Source organism: Telopea speciosissima, chromosome 2 (genome assembly GCF_018873765.1).
Source record: "Telopea speciosissima isolate NSW1024214 ecotype Mountain lineage chromosome 2, Tspe_v1, whole genome shotgun sequence".
Classification (NCBI taxonomy): domain Eukaryota; kingdom Viridiplantae; phylum Streptophyta; class Magnoliopsida; order Proteales; family Proteaceae; genus Telopea; species Telopea speciosissima.
Window position 1 is genome coordinate 31,483,445 of NC_057917.1, and position 19,448 is coordinate 31,502,892.

The following is a 19,448-nucleotide window of genomic DNA, read 5'->3' on the forward strand; positions in this document are numbered from 1 at the left end:
AAGTACGTTTTTTTTGTCGTAAAAGAGCAACAATTATTTCCATTGCGAAGGAGGTTATTTTCCTTTATTAGAGAGAGAGATTGCTATTGATAACATTAGATTATCTCTGTAGCAAAGGGTGAACTAATAAAAAGGCCATCAATTTTTAAAAAAAAATTATCCTTGTAAAATAATTATGGGAGAAAGTTTTATGTGGGGGAGTGTGCTCCCTATGCCTAGACACAGAGGGGGTGAAATGACCGTTCTTCGCCCCCATGAAAGATGGTATGATTGCCTTGTTAATGTCGTTGCCTGTGCTTCCATTGGCCCCCGTGCACGTGCAGTCTCTTCCCCACAAAGAATTCATTGCCGTATAATTATATCATATATTTCCTTGGAAAATAAAACTAACTACACCAAAATACACAAGAGGAATCAATGAAGCCCCTCAATGACACCACTAAACACATGTCTTGTAACACTACCTCTAAATTATGAGAATACATATCGAAGTCACAAGCGATTGTTGGATCACCCAACCAAGAATAGTATCCTTTGAAGAGAAACTGCCAGTACAGGTCAGAAACCACTGTAGGGGAAATCACATCAGCAATCACATACAAGTGTATGGTCTATTGAGCAAGAATATGGAATTAAAGAGGGAGATAGGGAAGCAATAAGAAGCATAGAAGACCGAAAGAATACAACGAATCAATATGCTTCAAAGGTTATGCCTTTGACAGGTCACCCAACAAGGCTGAAGAAGAAACGAGAACCAAATGAGGTAGCACCTAGCGTAATCATAAAAGGACTACATAGGGACGGATATTTTCATCCGTTACAGAAGAGGAAGGCTTTGTTTAAGGCACAAGGTCCCAACAAACTGCGCTAGCCGTTGTCTTTTCATCTAGATATCCAATTATAAGAATCTAAATATCACTCTTCCGTGTAACATAAATGAAGTATTTGCTTGGAGATTCCTTTCTAGACATGCTTAGATAAATTTTCCTATAAATCAATTAAAAAAAGGGAGGGGCATTTTTCTATACCCAAATTAAATTGTATTGACTTTGTAGTTTGTATCGTATTTAAATTTTGGAAAAAAAATGTTGCTTGGTCATGGCTCTTGCCCCAGACACAAGAGTGCACATGGAATTACCGCTCAACCCCTCCTGAAATAAAAAATCTCGACCATGTTGATGCCCTTATGTGTGCTCTCAGTGGCGCTAGTGCTACACAATCAAGCAACGATCTCTTGCCCTTTATATTTTTTTTACTATTTGATCTTTTTTTTATATTTTTTTTATTAATATATTTGATTAATAGACCCATATCGCCAGGGTTAAATTGTAACGCTCTTGTGGGAGAAGAAAATATGATTTATTATAGGAAGTCTATTCAAGAGTTATGAAATCATGTCCATTTTTGAATGACCACGTTTGTGTTGTTATTTCATGTGGAAGCCTCTTACCATATTTACAAATTAATTTCTCCACAAGCTACCCTCGCCGTCTAACATCTCTTCTCTCCATCCACATATGATCACAGGTGCATTTGCACGTGCAACTTTACTAGTATATATATAACTAACCCGATTGCTACAATCCCTAGCCAATTGGGGGTTACATGTTGGTTGGCCCTTCGTGGTATGTTAGATGATGATTTTCTTGAATGTCACATCCGAGGTACGATGTGATTATTGCCAAAGGCGGTGCGGAGTCGGGTGATTGAGGTTGTTTTAGGACCGGCGGGATTTATTTAAGGTTTGCTCGGTGACCCAAGGTCGCATTTGGGGATCGGCAAGCTCCCTTCGTAACTAGGATTGTAATCATTAGGGGACCGAGGATACAATCTAATATGTCGCAATAGAACCTAAACCATGACTTAGTTGTATTGTGTAGGATAATAAAGGAACTTGAATTCATGCACCACATCATTATGTTTGTGTATGCTTGTATGTTCTCATTCCTCATTGAGCTTAGTGAAGCTCACCCCTCGTGTACATACTCTTTTAGCTATGAATACATGTGTTATGGTGGAAATAGGTGCACATTTTATCCTGTGCTGATGCTGGCGAGCTAGACCAATACCACCCAGAGCTTATGGAACACGATTTGGGTCGTACTTGTGATTATTGTACTTGTGTCGGGCAGTGGTCCAGAAACATGTTGTTCCTGCCCTTCCTTATGTCTTCAAGAATACAAGGTTGTATGTGAATGTGTAGAGGCTGAATTTTGTCACCCCCCAAGCGATGACGATGATCTGACGCAGATGACTGGAAATGTCCCCAAAATCGATACTGTATCGGAAAACATCTCCACTTGTCCCATAAAGCGTATAATCGTGCGCACAACCCCCCAGATAGCCCTAGATTGCCCGCGCAACTCCCATGAGACAGCGTCATGGTCGTAGCCCCGCAAGGCAACACCCTGCATTGTGCGGCTCTACGTGGCCCTACCATGCAATGCTGCGTGCGTGGCCCTGCTATGCGATGCAGTGTGTCATAGTGGCCAGCGTGGCCCTGCCGCGTGGTGCTGGCAGTGCCTCGCATGCGCGCTGCGGCCCTGCCACGAGGCGCTGCACACCCGCGGCCTTGCCGTGTGGCCCTGCAGGCGCCCAAAATTCGATATTTTTCCCATTTTTGCTCTACCGCGGTCCTGCATGTTTTCCGTGGCACTGTCGAGCCCAAAATTTGCCTATAAAAAGTGGGTCACCCCCCTCATTTGAAAGATCGAAGTTTTGGGGAGAGGGAGTACCCCCAGAGCTCTAATTTTCCAATTTTTCCTTGTTTCCTTGTTTCGGGGCTCTTCCCCAATCCGATTTCGAGCCTTCGAGCCTCATCCCTCTGTCCAGGGCTATTCAAGTCCGGCTTCCACGACCCTTTCTTGCCCAAGTTTGGGAAGCCCCCCGTGGCATAGCCACTTTGTTCGGCCTTTTAGCCCCTAGTTTCCAAAGCCGTGAACGCGGTTATTCTATCCGAGATCGTAAGATTCGACACCCGAAAGCCGTTACTCTATCTGACGAAGTGACAAAGTCAGTCTTTTGTCTCCACCTGAGCTGGGGGACGCCATCCGTTTTGCATAATTACATTTATTTAAAGCATACAGGTATACGTTCCTTCCTTTAACTTTTAATTTCAGTATAATGTAGTCCTTTCAAGTACTCTCGTGTAGTGTACAACATGGTTTAATTTAATTAAATAATTTGTCCATCATTATTTAGCCATTCATGTGGGAATAGAACATTCAATAAGGGAGAATATTCGAAACTAAGCATCTAGTAGAAAGGCCGGTCTATTCGGGGGAGGTGGGTGCCTAACACCTTCCCACTCTCGTAACCTGACCACTTACCCCGAATCTCTGACCAGACCAACCAAAGTCTTGTAGCCCTTCTAGGGCTACACCAATGGGTCCTAGGTCCTAACCCTAGGTGGCGACTCCATTTCATTTTATTGTATGACCCCCATCCCCTGATAAATTGGACCATACTCCCGAGAAGACAGATTCCTTCTCCTCCCCAAAAAGAGGAGCAATCAAAAACCCTTCGTGTGCTACCAAGCGCCAGGGAAGGGACCGGATCCTCACAGTGGCGACTCTATTGGTGAATGATGGTCAAGATTTTATACTATATTGATTGAAACATGTTTGGCTAACTCCTTTTGTTGTACTAACTGCATCATGCATCGTGTTCGAGGTGAAATCAGAGGACGAGGGTACTCCCTGTTGTGCCTCTACCCCCTGGGAGGTGGGGCACATCATACTAAGTACTCTGAGATCGGATGATACCCGCTTCCTGCACCACTATTATGCACAGACAATACTTTATGGGAACACACAGCCCCATGGTTAGTCGCTGAACCTCATGTGTAGTCATGGGTAATTCACGGTCGAAGCCACAACCCTTGATATTTATTGTACGGGTCTAGAATTACCGACGATGGTATTCTCTAGTGTGCCGTGGGGTACTTTGCTACTAAAAAAGGGCACTAGTTTGATTACTTTGAGATCGTGTGATCTATTCCCCAGGTATACCAAAAGAACCACATACCCGCAATTCGCTATCACGAGCGAAAGGTATATCGGTCTTGTCAAGGGTGACCTTGTTTTGTCCTATCAGCCTACCTATTGCATGCATCATGTAAGAAATTAGACCATATACGACTAGGATATGCCACAAACTAACCTCATAGCTTTTCGAGATCGAAAGTGGAAATCCCATCAGCATACTTTCTCTTAATGCAAAATATCGATCAGGGGAAGAATTCTATTTGTCCCTCGATTGTCCCTTGAATGCCCCTCGAATGTCCCTTGAATGTCCCTCGATGCACGTTGCATATCCATTTAGATCAGTAATTCAAAAAATGTAGCCTCAATTGTCCCTCGAAAAAGGATACACTGTCTAAATAATGCGACAATGATAGAATTCTGATGAGAGGTGCTCTGTATTAGGAAAATGTAGGTCGTTGAGAAGTCCTCAATTAGATCTCCTTGTGATAATTCAAACTTGATCTTCGAGAACTATTAAACGATGAAGGATCTATGGCAAGCTTGCATCATATCACAAGATCGCAACGGATATTCCCGGGAAGTCTTGAACGTAGGTGCAAACTTTACCATCGACTACCCGAGTAAAATAGAATCAGGAGAGTGAAAGTGAATTGTCACTTTGTTTGTATATACATATATATATATGCGTGTATATATTTATTTGTAAACAAAAAAGAATATAAAATATAAAAAAAGATAATGAATCACTTGAGTCCTAAATTTGTCCCCTTTTACCTTTGCAAGGCATAGTTTCGCAATAAAGAAAATCCTCGTTACCCGTGTGGAACCATCATGGCGGTTGATTGAACTGGGCCATTCTCCACCAATTCTCACCTTCTAAGCTAGTTGGTTCACCTCCCTTGACTTCTAGTCCCTCGACACAAAGTCTAACATGGTTACCCCCTATTATGAGTACCATGGATCCGCCAGTGGCCAATTCTTCAGAAGAAGCACTAAGTCAGTAAATGGTTAGCATGAGCAGGGACATGACAGAGATGAAACAGCTAGTTACGTAGTTGGTCAAGTCAATGCAAGGTCAATCTCGAGCAAATAATGCACCAACCCCTGGAGAGCCAAGGATTACCCCAACAATGTCTAGGGTGTACCCCAGGATCATAATAGAAGAAGAGGATGTAGCCATCAATTCTTACTAGGACCCACCAGAAATGGAAAGGGAGAAGCAGATGAGGGAGAAAGTTGAGAAGCTCGAAGTGGCAATGAAAGGAAAGGGTGTTGAGAAACCAGAAGAAGTTATGGTCTGCTTCGCTGGAGAAAGAATACCTGAAGATTTCAAATGGAATCTTGACAAGTTCGATGGGACAGGAGATCCCCGAGCTCACTTGAAGATTTTTATTATAGTAGCCAAGTGGTGGAATGTCAAACCTACCCCTAACTGGTTGGGAATTTGAATGAAGGACAGAAACCCCTGACATGGCATCCAAGCACACTGTGGAGTATCACTCCAGTGATTGAATTTAATGGAGAACCTTGACGATGTCCTCCCACATACCTGTCAGAAGATGGATTGCAGACCCTTGCAGTTGCACTGCCCATAGCATAATGTACTGCATAAACTCCAGGTAATCTCTCTCCTCGTAAATGTGGGGCCCACACCTAAAAATAGGTGCATTTGACCCTGGGTGAGGTGTAGGTGTAAGGCCTAAACCTTGGGCCAAACCCCTGTGCAAGCATAGTGAGATACAGTCTTGCTGTATTCTCTGGGTGATGCACTAAGTGATGCACACATCACCTAGTGAATAACCCAGAGTGGTAAAAATGAGTATTTTAATCAGCAGAAGTGTGGGGACCACCCATACTGGTCATGGACATCCTCCAGAGGTAGAAGGGAGTCTTGGGAACCACCACATACCCTTGGACCCTTGTGGACCCCACCAGAATGCCCAGAATGACCAAGAATTTGATTAAAAAATGCATTCTTGGAATGGGCCTAGGCTGCTAAACAAGCCTTAGTTTTGGAAAGTCTATAAATAGGAGGGTCTCAGCCTCATTTTAGGACCCTTACTACTGTTCAAATCGTGGGAGAGAAAGAAGAAAGAAAAGAGAGGGAAAAAGAAGAAGAAAGGAAGGAGAAGAAGGAGAAGAAGGGGGAGAGCATACCTTGTCTCCAGATCAGCTCTAGCAGCAACCTCAGACCAGTTCAGGTATAAAAAGCCATGTCCTTACTTGCTGCCTTTGCTGGTTCACTGTTATTCGCCTTAGATCTCTGCTGTTTGGAAGCATTTCTGGTCATGAACAACCCAGAACACCAGGGGGCTGCCATGTACTGCTTCAGATCCAACATGCAAACCAATTGCATGGAAGATCTGAGCTTTGTAATGAAGTTTTTACTGCTGTTGTTCATCTGAGACTGAAACTTGTCTCTGTGCCAGACTGCACTGCACTGTTGCACCAAGAACAGGCAGTCTGGGCTTGGATCTGTGCATGCAAGCAAGTTCCTGCCTGGATCTTGGTAGGGACAGCTTGCTGCCATGATTTGGCACATAAATCTGTCCATGCATGCAGCCTAAATCGTGGCTTGAAGCTGGACAACTGTTCTCTGTGCAGACTGGACAGCTCCTGGCTGCCAAGTGGTAGGCCTAGGTCATGATCCATGTGGACCACTGCAAACCACTCCTCATGGGGTCCACAATGACCTAACATGCATAAGGGATCGACCATGGCACTGCCTGTGGTGCAAAACCCAAGATCTGGAGCCTGTTCACGTTCTAAACAGGCTCTGGGCGATGCACATATCACCCAGTGAATCGCCCAGAAAATTAAAATGGGCTGATATGCAGATCTGACCATGGGGTGCTTCCACCAATGGACCATGAACAGTATAAGGAGGTGGTAAATGACCAAAATACCCCTCCTCACATCTATCCATAATTATGTACACCTTGGGTACCCAAGTGGGCCCCACAGGGCTTGGAAACCCTGCCTGTGTTGGTCCAGCAACGCTACTGACCAAAGGACTGAATTGTGGGACTGTCGGGACCATGTACAAAGTATTACACTAGTAAAATACCATACCTAACCCTAAACCACATTCTCCGGATGATGCACCGGGACATAGACCTAAAGCCCAGTGCAAGGCCCAGAGAATTCCAAGTGATACTATACTGAGCACCGAGTCAGACCAGTGAGCCAAGATTAATACTAGGACATCCAAAAACAGTTTGGAATATTAAATAACACAATTCTGATTTATACTATAGGATTTGATCCAGCGCTCGAGGTACACTGACCGGGACTGAAACAACAACTGAACCTGTAGGACCAGACCAAGGTGAGTGGAATGTCATCGCGTATGTAGATGTAACATGAATAATATGCTGAATTTAAATTCTTATAATAATAATATTATGATACATGTTTAATTCAAATCTTATAAATTCATTACAACACTGTGTTGACTGTTGGACAATTCTGTTTGAATATTCTATGCTGATTGTGAATGCTAGACTAGATGCTGTAGCCGGCTTGGAAATGAGGCCTGTGGTAACCTGTAGAATGGGATACGATTGACACCGCCTGACTCATACGATGTCATATAGACATGGGATTAGAGTTTCATCACCCATGCTACGCACCCTTACCAACAGGGGTTAAGATGTTGGATGCCTGTGAGAGTGACCGTATATATATGAGAAAAAGAAAAAGAAAAGAAATGTGATTATGGGCTATATACCGGGCTATAAGTCAGAAAAGAAAAGAAAAGAAAAAAAGGGACGGATGCCTCACAGGTTAATCATAGAGGGCTGGTCGGGTTGACCTTGGTGAAAGAATGCGAGAGCTGACTGGTCCTCTCCGACAACTCAATGGGTGTATCGTGGGAAGGGGTTAAAAGCCTGCACCAGGGATACATGTATTGGGGATTGTAGTAGCACTAACTTGCCTTAGTTGTGTTGATAGGTGGCTAATAAATAATTGGATCTGCATATCATGTAGGATCATATGGATTGTGGTTGCATATGCATGCATGATGATATGTTTCATTCATGGGCTCAGTGGGGCTCACACTCTGTTATATATGTTTCTCTATTAGATGATTCTGCAGGTCGATGTCACTATGGTGGGAAGGCTTATTACCCGGAGGAGAGCCATGGTGGTTATGATGATATTGGTATGGACCCCGACGGAGGTTGTGTCGTTGATGCGAGTATTCTCAGTGGCTACTGAAGATGATCCGTGAAGGGTGCTCTTCATGCTTTTTATCTTGGGGACTCCTTTTTGTCTTTGACAGGAGTTTATCCCCGTTCCTGCTTTTAGTCTTTTACTTTCTTTTGGGGCTCGAGTTACCTCGTCCTATGTATATTTTCTTTTATTTCAGTTGATGCATATATTAGCTTTTACTGTTCTATTTGTGGGGGTGAGTGAGGGAATGATTCAACTTACTATTGTATATAACATCATTTCCTGTACTGCTACGCTTCTTTTATTTCTCAATGTATATATAGTTTCTCTGCAGCACTCTGAGTTATATGTTGTAATACTATGGATGTGTGTCTGTGAATGGATTAACTGCTTCTAAATCCGTGGGATTTGGCGAATTGCCGTTATGCAATTTGGGTCACCTACCTAATCCTCCTAGGGGGTGGTTTGGGGTGTGACATGGAATCTCACAGAAAATCAAATGGGACAAGTATTCCTTTACTCATTAGCAGGATCAGCTCTGAGGTGGCTGACCCAATTGGACCAAACCCAGACTCAAACTTGGTCGGCAATTATGAAGGCATTCACCAAACAGTACTCTTACAACACCAAAGTGGACATCACCCGGCGTGAGTTGGAAACCCTGAGGCAAGGAACCGACGAGGGATTTTCGAACTTCATCATGAGGTTCTGTGAAAAGGTGTCCAAGATGTGTAATCACCTGAATGAATCAAAACAAGTGGAAATCATATTGGAAAACCTATATGGAGAGTACCATGATCGCCTCTACTGTCAACATATCAAGACCTTCAAAGTACTCAGCCATTGGGAAGCGCATTAAGGACAAGCTCTTCAAAGGAAAACAAGCCCAGACTTCAACCAAAGAAGTTTTTGGATCTTATTCTAGCAAAAGAAACAGAGAAGGAAGAGGGAAAGACCTCGAAGTGAATGCAGTTACCACCGTTCAGTACATCGAGAAGCAAATCTCACCAATAGTTGCTCCTTATTTGGTAATCCAGGCTGAACAATCAACCCCTCCTAGATAGTTTACCTTCGGTAGTATGACACCACTCACCTTTTCTTCAAACTCAAGAGGGAAGGGATGTTGGATGTCGTATCACTGCGACCCATGAACATGACCAATCCACCTCCAGGATGTAAGTTAGAGTGGCACTGTTAGTACCACAATCAAAAGGGTTATCAGACAGATAGATGCATACACCTCAAGCATGCAATCCAAGACTTGATAGATGCGGGGAAAATTGAACTGAAGACAGGTCAACAGCCCAATGTGACTACCAACCCTCTACCAGATCATGGAGTAAACATGTTACAAGTGGATGTTCTCTTTAAGGACCCGACGGTGATTCAACCTATGAAGCAAGAGCGAAAGTTGATGGACGCTCGAATCAATAGGGCTATCCTAATAGCCCAAATTGAGGAGAGTAAGAAGAAAAGAAAAGAATTGGAGGCACTAAATCAAGAGCCAAGTGAAGGGTTCTCCGACTTCATCAGAAGGTTCCGTAAAGAAGCCGAAAGGATTCACACCCCTCTTAAAGAGGAAGAGAAAGTGGAGATAATCCTAGAGAATCTACACGGAGTATTTCATGAGTATCTATACCCTCAGCGGCATGAGATACTGGAAACATTTTCCACCCTGAATGGTTCGCTTGATGAAGATGAACTCGACTCCCCAAGATTGTCTTGGGATCTGTGAATGCTTTGGAAGAAGGGACAATGGGCTTGGACCCAACCACTCTAATCTAGCCTGTGAAGGCACCTTTAAGGGAATTGAGAATAGTATGGAGGGACAAAGTCTGCCTTATATGGCAGATGGATCTCCCTGCAGAAATAAGGACCAATACAAGCAATTTCCTAAAGGAAATGTACAAAGAAAAGATGATCAAAAGTTAGCCAACGTCATTTCGTGGCCGGAGCATGCACGCTCAGAAAAGGAGAGCGAAAAGAATGATAATATGTGTTTACTGTGCAAGGACAAACTACAATGGAAAGTTTAAAGGAGGCGAACAACGCTGATCGAGGGAAAGGTCTAGCCTCGGACCATCGGATGATCTTGAGTTTCTAGAGAATGGACTTGATAGCCTCGGACCTAATGCACAACTGAGAGCATTTGGGTTCAATGACTATGAGATTAGTCACATAGCATATATGGAGAATTTGAGAGATGAAGAGGATTTCACAGTTCACATTCAACCCATTGAGGAAGGGCCGTCTGAAGACAGCATGAGAACAATTGAAGAGGTCACACCAAGTTTGATCCAAGTTGTATCTGCATTAGCCATTGGTGAAACTCTATCTGGAGACACTTTCCTTATCCAGATGGGAGCTGGGATCGACGATAGTGAAGAAGAAGACTTTGAGCCATAATCTGAAGATGAAATCTCCGTTGGAACCCTATAGTGGATAAATAGAATCGGAGTTGATGATGAAGCAGATCCAACAAACTTCATTCAGCCTATCCCTCAAGAAGACGAAGGAAGAAGTGGCGACAAAGAAGTAGGGTCTCCAGTAAATCGAAGAAGGGTGTGGTGCGTCAAAGGAGAAGACTTTGACAAATGGAATATGAGCATCTTCTATCAAGTGCAAGACATCCTTGAGGTAATGTCCACAACTTATGATATCCTGTATAAGGCTACTTCCCACTTCCCAAACATGGTGTACGAACACTTCGCGGCACAATGCGAGAACATAGAGCTGCCAACAGAAGAAGACTTTCTCCAAAGAACATTACATGAGTTAAGGAACATGACTTGGTTAAATCTCGCTTTGGTAAAAGATTTCTTTGGGAATCCTCCTCAAGATCCCATATTGTACTCAGACAACTGGCCATATTCTAGGCCCCCGACGATGATAGAAGAATGGGAAACTTGGATCTATAACATCAATACCAGAGATCCGTACTTTGTCCCAATGGAGGGAATTTACCTTGTCGATAGCAGTGGAGAAGAAGGAGATGATTCAAGTAATGAGGAAGCGTCCAACAAAAATCTAAAAGAGGAAGTAATGGATGAAGACACAGGCGATGAATTATCCAGTGAAGCATCTGAAATGGAGGTAGAACATCCTGCCAACCAATATAAGGAAATTAATGGACCAAGGGCTTGGTCCCTAATTTCGAAGCAAGAGGGATCCTCAGAATGGTCGATAAGATTCATCAAATGCTTTTTGAAGTAGTGCCTTCAGACAAAAGGTACCGAAAAGAACTACGGAGACAACAACCAGTAAATAAAAAATGGCCATTGCCTCAAGTCATGAAGGAATTGGAAGATGCTGTCACACTCGTGTTTACCTTGACAAAAGATTTGAGTGGAAGTCCTCCAGCTTCTCCAGACCGTGGAAGTGAGGAGTATCATGAATGGGCACGAGCGCACGATAGGTTCTACCTCTATAATATCAATATGGAAGAGCCAATGAAAGATCCCACGGAGAACATTCACCTAGTCATATCCAGTGATGAAGAGAGTTCATCAGAAGAGGAAGAGCATTTTGGATCTTTCTCCGAAGCAATGAGATTCCAAAAATCAGCTAGCGAGGTCTTTGAAATGATCAAAAAGATGATACCAGTAGGACTGCGAAGGCCAGACCATGACCAGCTCATCAAGCACCTCTAAGAAAAGCAAGAAGCCTTGTCCAAAATCTTACAGAAGGCCTGAAAGACCATTGCTGCCTTGAAAGGAGAATCTGAAGTCACTAGCCTAAGAAGGAGGAGTCCCATGGTGGGAACCCTTGTGATAACTGAAAATGACTTGGAAGATGAAGACCTATGCCCAATCGAGCTCATCACAAAGGGAAAAGAGCCCGAGGCTTCAAAAACCCGAAGTAGAAAGAATTTTAAAGATAAAGGATTGATTGTAGAAAAGCCCTATGCGCCTGCTCCCAATCAAGTCAAGCACGAGCTAGAAAATCAGGTGTTGAGTCAGCTGAAAAAAGTATAAGCTAACATCTCTATTTGGGGATTATTGATAGCCTCCCCGTTGCATCGGGAAGCAGTTCTGAAAGCACTCAATAAGGTTCAAGTACCCATAGAACTGGGTCCAGAAGAACTCTCATACATTGTAAGGGCTACCTACGCTATGCAGTCCCTCTGCTTCTCAAAAAATGATCTCCCGCCTGGAGGAAAGGACCATAATCGAGCTTTGTACAACACAATAGAGTGCAATGGGAATCGAGTCCCTCAAGTTCTAATTGACAACGTGTCAGCTCTCAATGTCATACCACTCAAGACTACAAGTTGTATAGGGTTGGATCTAACCCAAATGAAGCCCTCTGCTCAGACAATTCGAGCATATGATAACACAAGAAGGAAAGTACTGGGCATTCTAAGTCGGACCTACTTTGTTCACTATGGAATGTCAAGTGATTGACATCCAAGCATCATTCAACATGCTGTTGGGATGGCCTTGGCTGCATTTAGTAGAAGTAATAGCCTCAAGCCTGTATCAAAAAATGAAATTCATCGATGAAAGAAAAATGATCACTATCTTTTGCGATCCAGAGATTGTCCACATCTTGGCAGGCATCGAAGTGGGTGGGGAAGCTCCTATAGATTTCTAGATGGGAGGATTTGAGATTGGGGCAATCAGTGTGATGGCCTCAGAAATGAAGGAGATAATTCCATCCAGTTACCCATCCGCATGGAGCAGAATAATTCTGAAGATGATGAACAACATGGGATATTTTCTGGGACTTGGATTAGGAAGGAACTAATAAGGGATTCCACAATTCCTGGACTTTCCGACCAACACTAACCATCAGGGGCTAGAATACAAAGCACCAAAGAAAGGAAGTTATCCTAAGCACATGAGCCAAGAATGCTAGAAGGCCAAGAAACCATCTCCAACTTCAAGACTTTGAATGGATATTTTGTCAAAGAAGGTGACAAATTTCCTTATTGCGAAAATATTGAGCCTTGGTTCGATCACGACAGTGGAAATCTCAAGCCAGGTTTTGCAGTCTTCTTTCAAGAGGACATCGACTAGATCAACCTCGAAGTAAAACAGATGAAACTGAAAGCTACTGAAGAAGAACTGAACATCGGAGGACAATTTGAAATAGTTGTGATCTCTGCGGGGGAGGAAAAAGGGCTAAAACCTTATCTATTAATTCACCTTGTCTAAGAGCCAATCGTGAACTAGATTAGTGTCTCTAAAAGGTTGAGTAAGATAGAGTCTCAGGGAGTGGTTAGCTCCGAGTTAGTCCTGTCTATCGATGAGTCTGTTGTTATTAAGGAGGGTAGTAGCTTCCAGCCTGTCGAGTCTGCTTGTATTCCTGCTCTTATCATGAATGAAATCAACCATTCCGAGTATGTCTCCTCTCCATCTGATTTTTTTTTATTCTTCTTCTGATGAAGAGGATATCCTCAAACATCATCATTTAATAAAGCAATTAAAACAAAGAAAAGCCCAACGTGTCTGAGAGGATGTATGCCCTATAAATTTGGGAACTGAACAATGCCCCCGAATGGTTAAAATTGATGCCTCGCTCAGCAAAGAGGAAATTGGTTAGATGATAGCCCTGCTGAAGGAATTTCAAGAAGTGTTCACTTGGTCATACGAAGACAGTGCAACACCAGCTACCTACTTATCCAGATACACGGCCAGTCAAGCAAAAGCCCAGAAGGATGCGACCTGCATGGAGTGAGAAGATCAGGGAAGAAGTCATAAAGCAATGGAATGTAGGATTCCTACAAGTGACACAGTACCCTCAGTGGTTGTCTAATGTTGTCTCCGTTCCCAAGAAAGATGAGAAAGTGAGAATGTGCATGGATTTTCGAGACCTCAACAAAGTCAGTCCCAAAGACGACTTTCCTTTGCCGTATATTGACATATTGGTCGACAACACGGCGAAACACACCTTGTTATCATTCATGGATGGGTTCTCCGAATACAATCAAATCAGCATGTGTCCAAAGGATAGAGAAAAAACAGCATTTACCACACCATAGGGAACTGACTGTTATAAGGTTATGCCCTTTGGTTAGAAGAATGTTGGAGCTGTTGGAATTGTGTGTCCATCAAACCTGAATTATTAAATTATTGAATTTAATTTTTGCATTCTATTATTTTATTTGGGCTTATAAGAATGTTCCATAGGTCTTTACCTAAAACTTGTCTGAACTGGGAATGGGACTGGACATTCTATTTATATGGTTTCCATATCGTATGTCACGAGAAATGGAGATTTCGGTGCATGGATGTGGGTACACGTCGAGAACGTGTGTAGATGAGAAACTAGTATGTATATCTTATGTACTACTACTGGTTGTGTGTGTGATATACTTACCCGCCACTCGATAGCCCTTTGACCTGAGAGATTCCATTTGTTGCAGTGTGACATTACGGATTTTGGTAAGCCAATGGTTGATGTCCAATCGAACTATAAACCGGTACACTGGATTCGTGATCTTGCATTGTAAGCAAAGAGTTTCTCAATATGGAATCTACTACCCGTTTACGGAGAATATCTAGGAGAGAGAGAGTTTGTGATTGGTAGGACAGAAATCTGGATCCAATGTTTATTCAAAATATTTTATAAATTTATTTTCAATATATAAAATTAATATATAATATATTGAATTTTATTTCAAAGTTTTATGGCCATCCGAACTCAATCACATATTGTCTCGATCAACGTACATGATGAATTGGGGATTAGTAGCATTAAAGTACATACCTTATAATTCATTATGGAATATTAGGAAAGTGGAAGGGTTTATGTGTAATAAAAGATTTTATTGGACACATGGCATTATATGGGAGAATAAAATATTTATGGTTGAATATCTTTTTATATTATGGCAAGAGATATTATGAGAATATCTCATGAACCATAGTTTGGAAAGATTGTATCCCTTTTGAGATTCTATATCTTCACTTTAGTAGCAAATTAGAGTTGCAAAAAATTAGAAGATTCACAAAACACTAAAATGGAAGATTGAGCCAAGGCCAAGATGGAAGGGGATTACTTGAGGTCCAAGGATCTCTAAAATTATAAAAGAGGGAGAGAGAGGAGCCTCTCCACGATTTAGGCAGTGCTCTCTCCTCCTCCCACAATTTCTCTCTCTCCCTTCTCTTGTAATGGTGTGTGTGAGACTTGAGTTAGAGAACTCAAGAAGCCTTAGTGACTTTTGTATTCTCTAAAAGGTTGCAATGATTGATCAAACTTCAAAGTGTTGAACAATTTTTCAATCTCCAAGTTTACACAAGTTGGAAAATCTATTATCTATAGGAGGAGTTTCAATTGCGACTCTTAGGTAACCATGAATGTTATTTTAAAATTATTTCTTCCCTACTCTTGATCATGAACTACAAGTATTGACCCGATCCAAATTCTGCTGCGCATCGGATTTATTTTCAACAATTGGTATCAGAGCGTTATTTGTACATTCATGGTTGGAGTATGATTTTGATAGAATAGGGTTCTCTATGTTCTTAGAATAAAGTTGTTATTTTTTCAATAAGATGATGTATGTTTTGATTTGATCACAATATCATTGATATGAAAAGGGAAGAAAAATAAAATAGTTTTTTATTTTTTTTTTAAATTTAAATAAAAAAAAATTTTTATTTCCATTTTGAAATTGAAATTTTTTTTTTTGGGTATTTTATTGGACTTTTTCTTAGTTCAAAATTTGTTTTTTGGATGCACTCACACTTAAATGGTTAAGTAGGTGATTTGCATTCACCCATATTTGTCACATGTTGATGTGGGGTCACATGCATCATTACCTTATTGGACTAGATCATGGAGAGTTTTTTATTTTATGCTAGTGGTTATGGGAATGGATTTAATTTATAAATCTATGTGAATGGTAGTATTTAATTATGGAATGTGGAATGTGAAATATGATGTGCGTTGTGCTCTTTTTCCCCTCTATCTCTCTCCCCCCTTTCTTTTTGATAAAATTATGTACTCCACCCCTTGGACAATCCAATGGTGGGTTGTGTTTACCAAGGGGGTTTCTTCCTCAAGGAAAGTGTATAAAGAACTAGGTTATAATTTTATTTATTTTATATAAGTTCAACCGATGGAGAATTGAAGATCTTAAAGAAAGATGGAGGCCAATATATGATGATAGAAGGAGATAGAAACAAAGTATAGAGATACCAAATGATGGAGCAAGCACTAATTATTGTGCATCACTTGATGCATTGGATGCATAGTTCTTTTTACATTAAATTTAATTAAATAATTATTGATTTAGTAGGAATAATAGTACGTTATTATTCTCACTAAACCTACCATCCCATAACCACAATTTATATATATATTACCTTATGCGTTGTATTTCCTATATATGGCGTCGTATTTTGTGCGCGATCATTTACCCTCCAAATATGAAAGCATGTGTGATATGGATAGGTCTTAACCGGTAGATCTTTGTTCATGGTCCCCTTTTGATGATGGATGTAGAGGTAGGTAATGAGGTCCCCACAGTAGAGCCGATAAGACATTATGAGGATCTCACTACCATACGGTCTACACCTTCTCCCATTGGATAGGAAATGGACATGGATAGTGGGAGGGCACTGCGTTAGTGGGTCATCTCTCATGATGCCATGATTGATTCCGAATCATTAGGAATACACATGACTTGAGTGTGTGTCAGCCGATAGGATATGAAAATCACACTCAAGTGGCTAATTACATTGGAAGCCTAGGAGGCGGACAGAATAGTCCACCCAATCACCGTATGTGGGATGATCCCTGATAGGGTCAATTTTACATGCAAAGATTGGTGAGTTCCAATACATTTTTTTTCATTATGGAGGGATATGAAAAAGATGAAGGATCATTGTTTTAATTAGCCCAAAATCAAAATTCAATGGTCACGATATTTATTGTGTTCTTACTTGTACATGTATAGATCTTTTCGACATGGCTGCCCCAACAAACAACACCCTTATGTCACTTATCACCCAATCAAAATTGATCGGACCAAATTATGAGGATTGGCATCGTAACATTATGCTCCTTCTCAAGGTTGAGAGACTTGACTCTGTCCTAACAGAAGAGTCTCCCACTATACCATCCGCTGATATGGATGGAACTGAGGGCACTACTGAATTTACCGCGGAACACCTAAAGGAAAGGGTGGGCATCTTCAAATCCTACCATCAAAGGGATTCAAAGACCCAACTATATATTTTGAATTCCATTGACAAATCGATTGTCGAGTCTGTCAAGGGAATATCTTCTGCGGGTGACATGATGGCTAAAATCAAGGAGTTGTATAGCCAACAAGACACCCACATAGAGTACGAGCTGGTGGATAAGACCCACAGTCTCAAGATGGAACCTAGAACTTCGGTCTTGGACCACGTGATGAAAATTCAAAACTTGTTCGAACAATTGGAGGGTTTAGGTTCTGAAAAGTTCTCCTTGAAGTATAAGAGGAGCGTCATTTTTAAATCTCATCCCGGCTTATTCAGCTCCTTTATTTTCAACTTCAATATGAATAAGTTAGATGTTCAGTTGACCGAGCTGGGTAATATATTACAAGAAGCCGAGAGAGCGATTAAAAAGAAAAAGGCAGAAGTGCACCTCACCGAGGTGAAACAAAGTTCTTCCAAGAACAAAGGAAAGAAAAAGAAGGGTAAGACCCATAAAGGAAAAAGCGAGAAAATTCATAAGAAGAAATCTCCCAAGGAAGGAAAGTGTTTCTTTTGTGGGAAAGAGGGGCATTGGAAACGTAGTTGTCGTGCATACCTGGCTTCCTTGAAAAAGAAGTCGGATGACAAGGATACCTCTTCAGAAGATAATTTAAATATTTTTATCCTTTTCGAAACTAATATGTCTATTGGACCATCTAACTCATGGCTTGTGGATACCGGATCTACGGTCCATGTCTGCAATATGTTCCAGGGGTTTAAGGAGACAAAAAGACTAGACAAGAATGAAGTGTGTCTCAAGATGGGCACTGGAGCAGAGGCCAAGGTGTTGGCAGTTGGAACCTATAGTATAGAATTTGATTATGCATATTTAGTTTTAAAGAATTGCTACTATGTTTCTTCTTTTAAAAGAAATATAATTTCCGTTTCAAAGTTAGTTTTAGACGGTTATGTATTTACTTTTGGTACTAGACTTTTAATTCGTTATAATAATATTTTTGTTGCTTCTGAATTTTTACAAAATGATTTGTATTTTCTAGAACAACCCTTGATAACGAATGAGGTTTCAAATATCGATTTGAAACGAAAGAGAGCTCCAGTGAGTCCTACTTACCTATGGCATCTTAGATTAGGTCACAGCAATGTAAATAGGATTAATAGGCTGGTGAAGGATGGGCCGTTAGAAAGTCTAAAGGTCAAACCATTCCCAACCTGTGAGCTATGCCTACAAGGAAAGATGACTAAGAAGCCCTTTCCCAATAAAGGCAGGAGAGTTGACGATTTGTTGGAATTAATTCACACTGACGTGTGTGGGTCCATTAGCATCCAAGCTAGGTATGGTTATGAGTACTTTGTGACATTCACTGATGACTATTCTAGATTCGGTAGTATCTACTTAATGCGTTAGAAGTCAGAGACTTTTGAAAAGTTCAAGGAGTTTCAAGCTGAGGTTGAAAAATAGTTAGATAAACGCATCAAGTCCATTCGATCAGATCGAGGAGGGGAATATTTATCAGACGAATTCAAAGCATATCTCACGACCGAGGGGATTATGTCACAATTATCAAATCCTGGTACACCTCAACAAAATGGTGTATCTGAGAGATGCAACCAGACTTTGTTAGACATGGTTCGAACTATGCTCACCTTTAGTGAGTTGCCCTTATCCTTCTGGGGGTATGCCCTAGAGACTGCGATCTATATATTGAATAGGGTTCCTACTAAAACTGTACCCAAAACCCCATTTGAATTAAGGTATGGGCGTAAGCCCAGCGTAAAACACTTCAGGGTTTGGGGTTGTCCTGCGTATGTACGCAAGCAACAAACAGATAGTAAGTTGGAGCCACGTTCTTTTAGATGCTTATTCTTGGGATACCCAAAAGGTACAATAGGTTACAATTTCAATGACCCCGCAAATCAGAAAGTCATTGTTAGTAAGCATGTTACTTTCATTGAAGAAGATTTGATTGCCAAGAGAAGCAACTCTGTTGTTATAAAAGAGATGTCTTCTATACCTGAAATGACTAATCCATCAATTGAACCAACTATCGACCCCATCGAACCTGATATAGTTCTGGAGCAGCGACGTAATGGGAGGACCATAAGATCACCCACACGTTATACACTTCTTACTGAA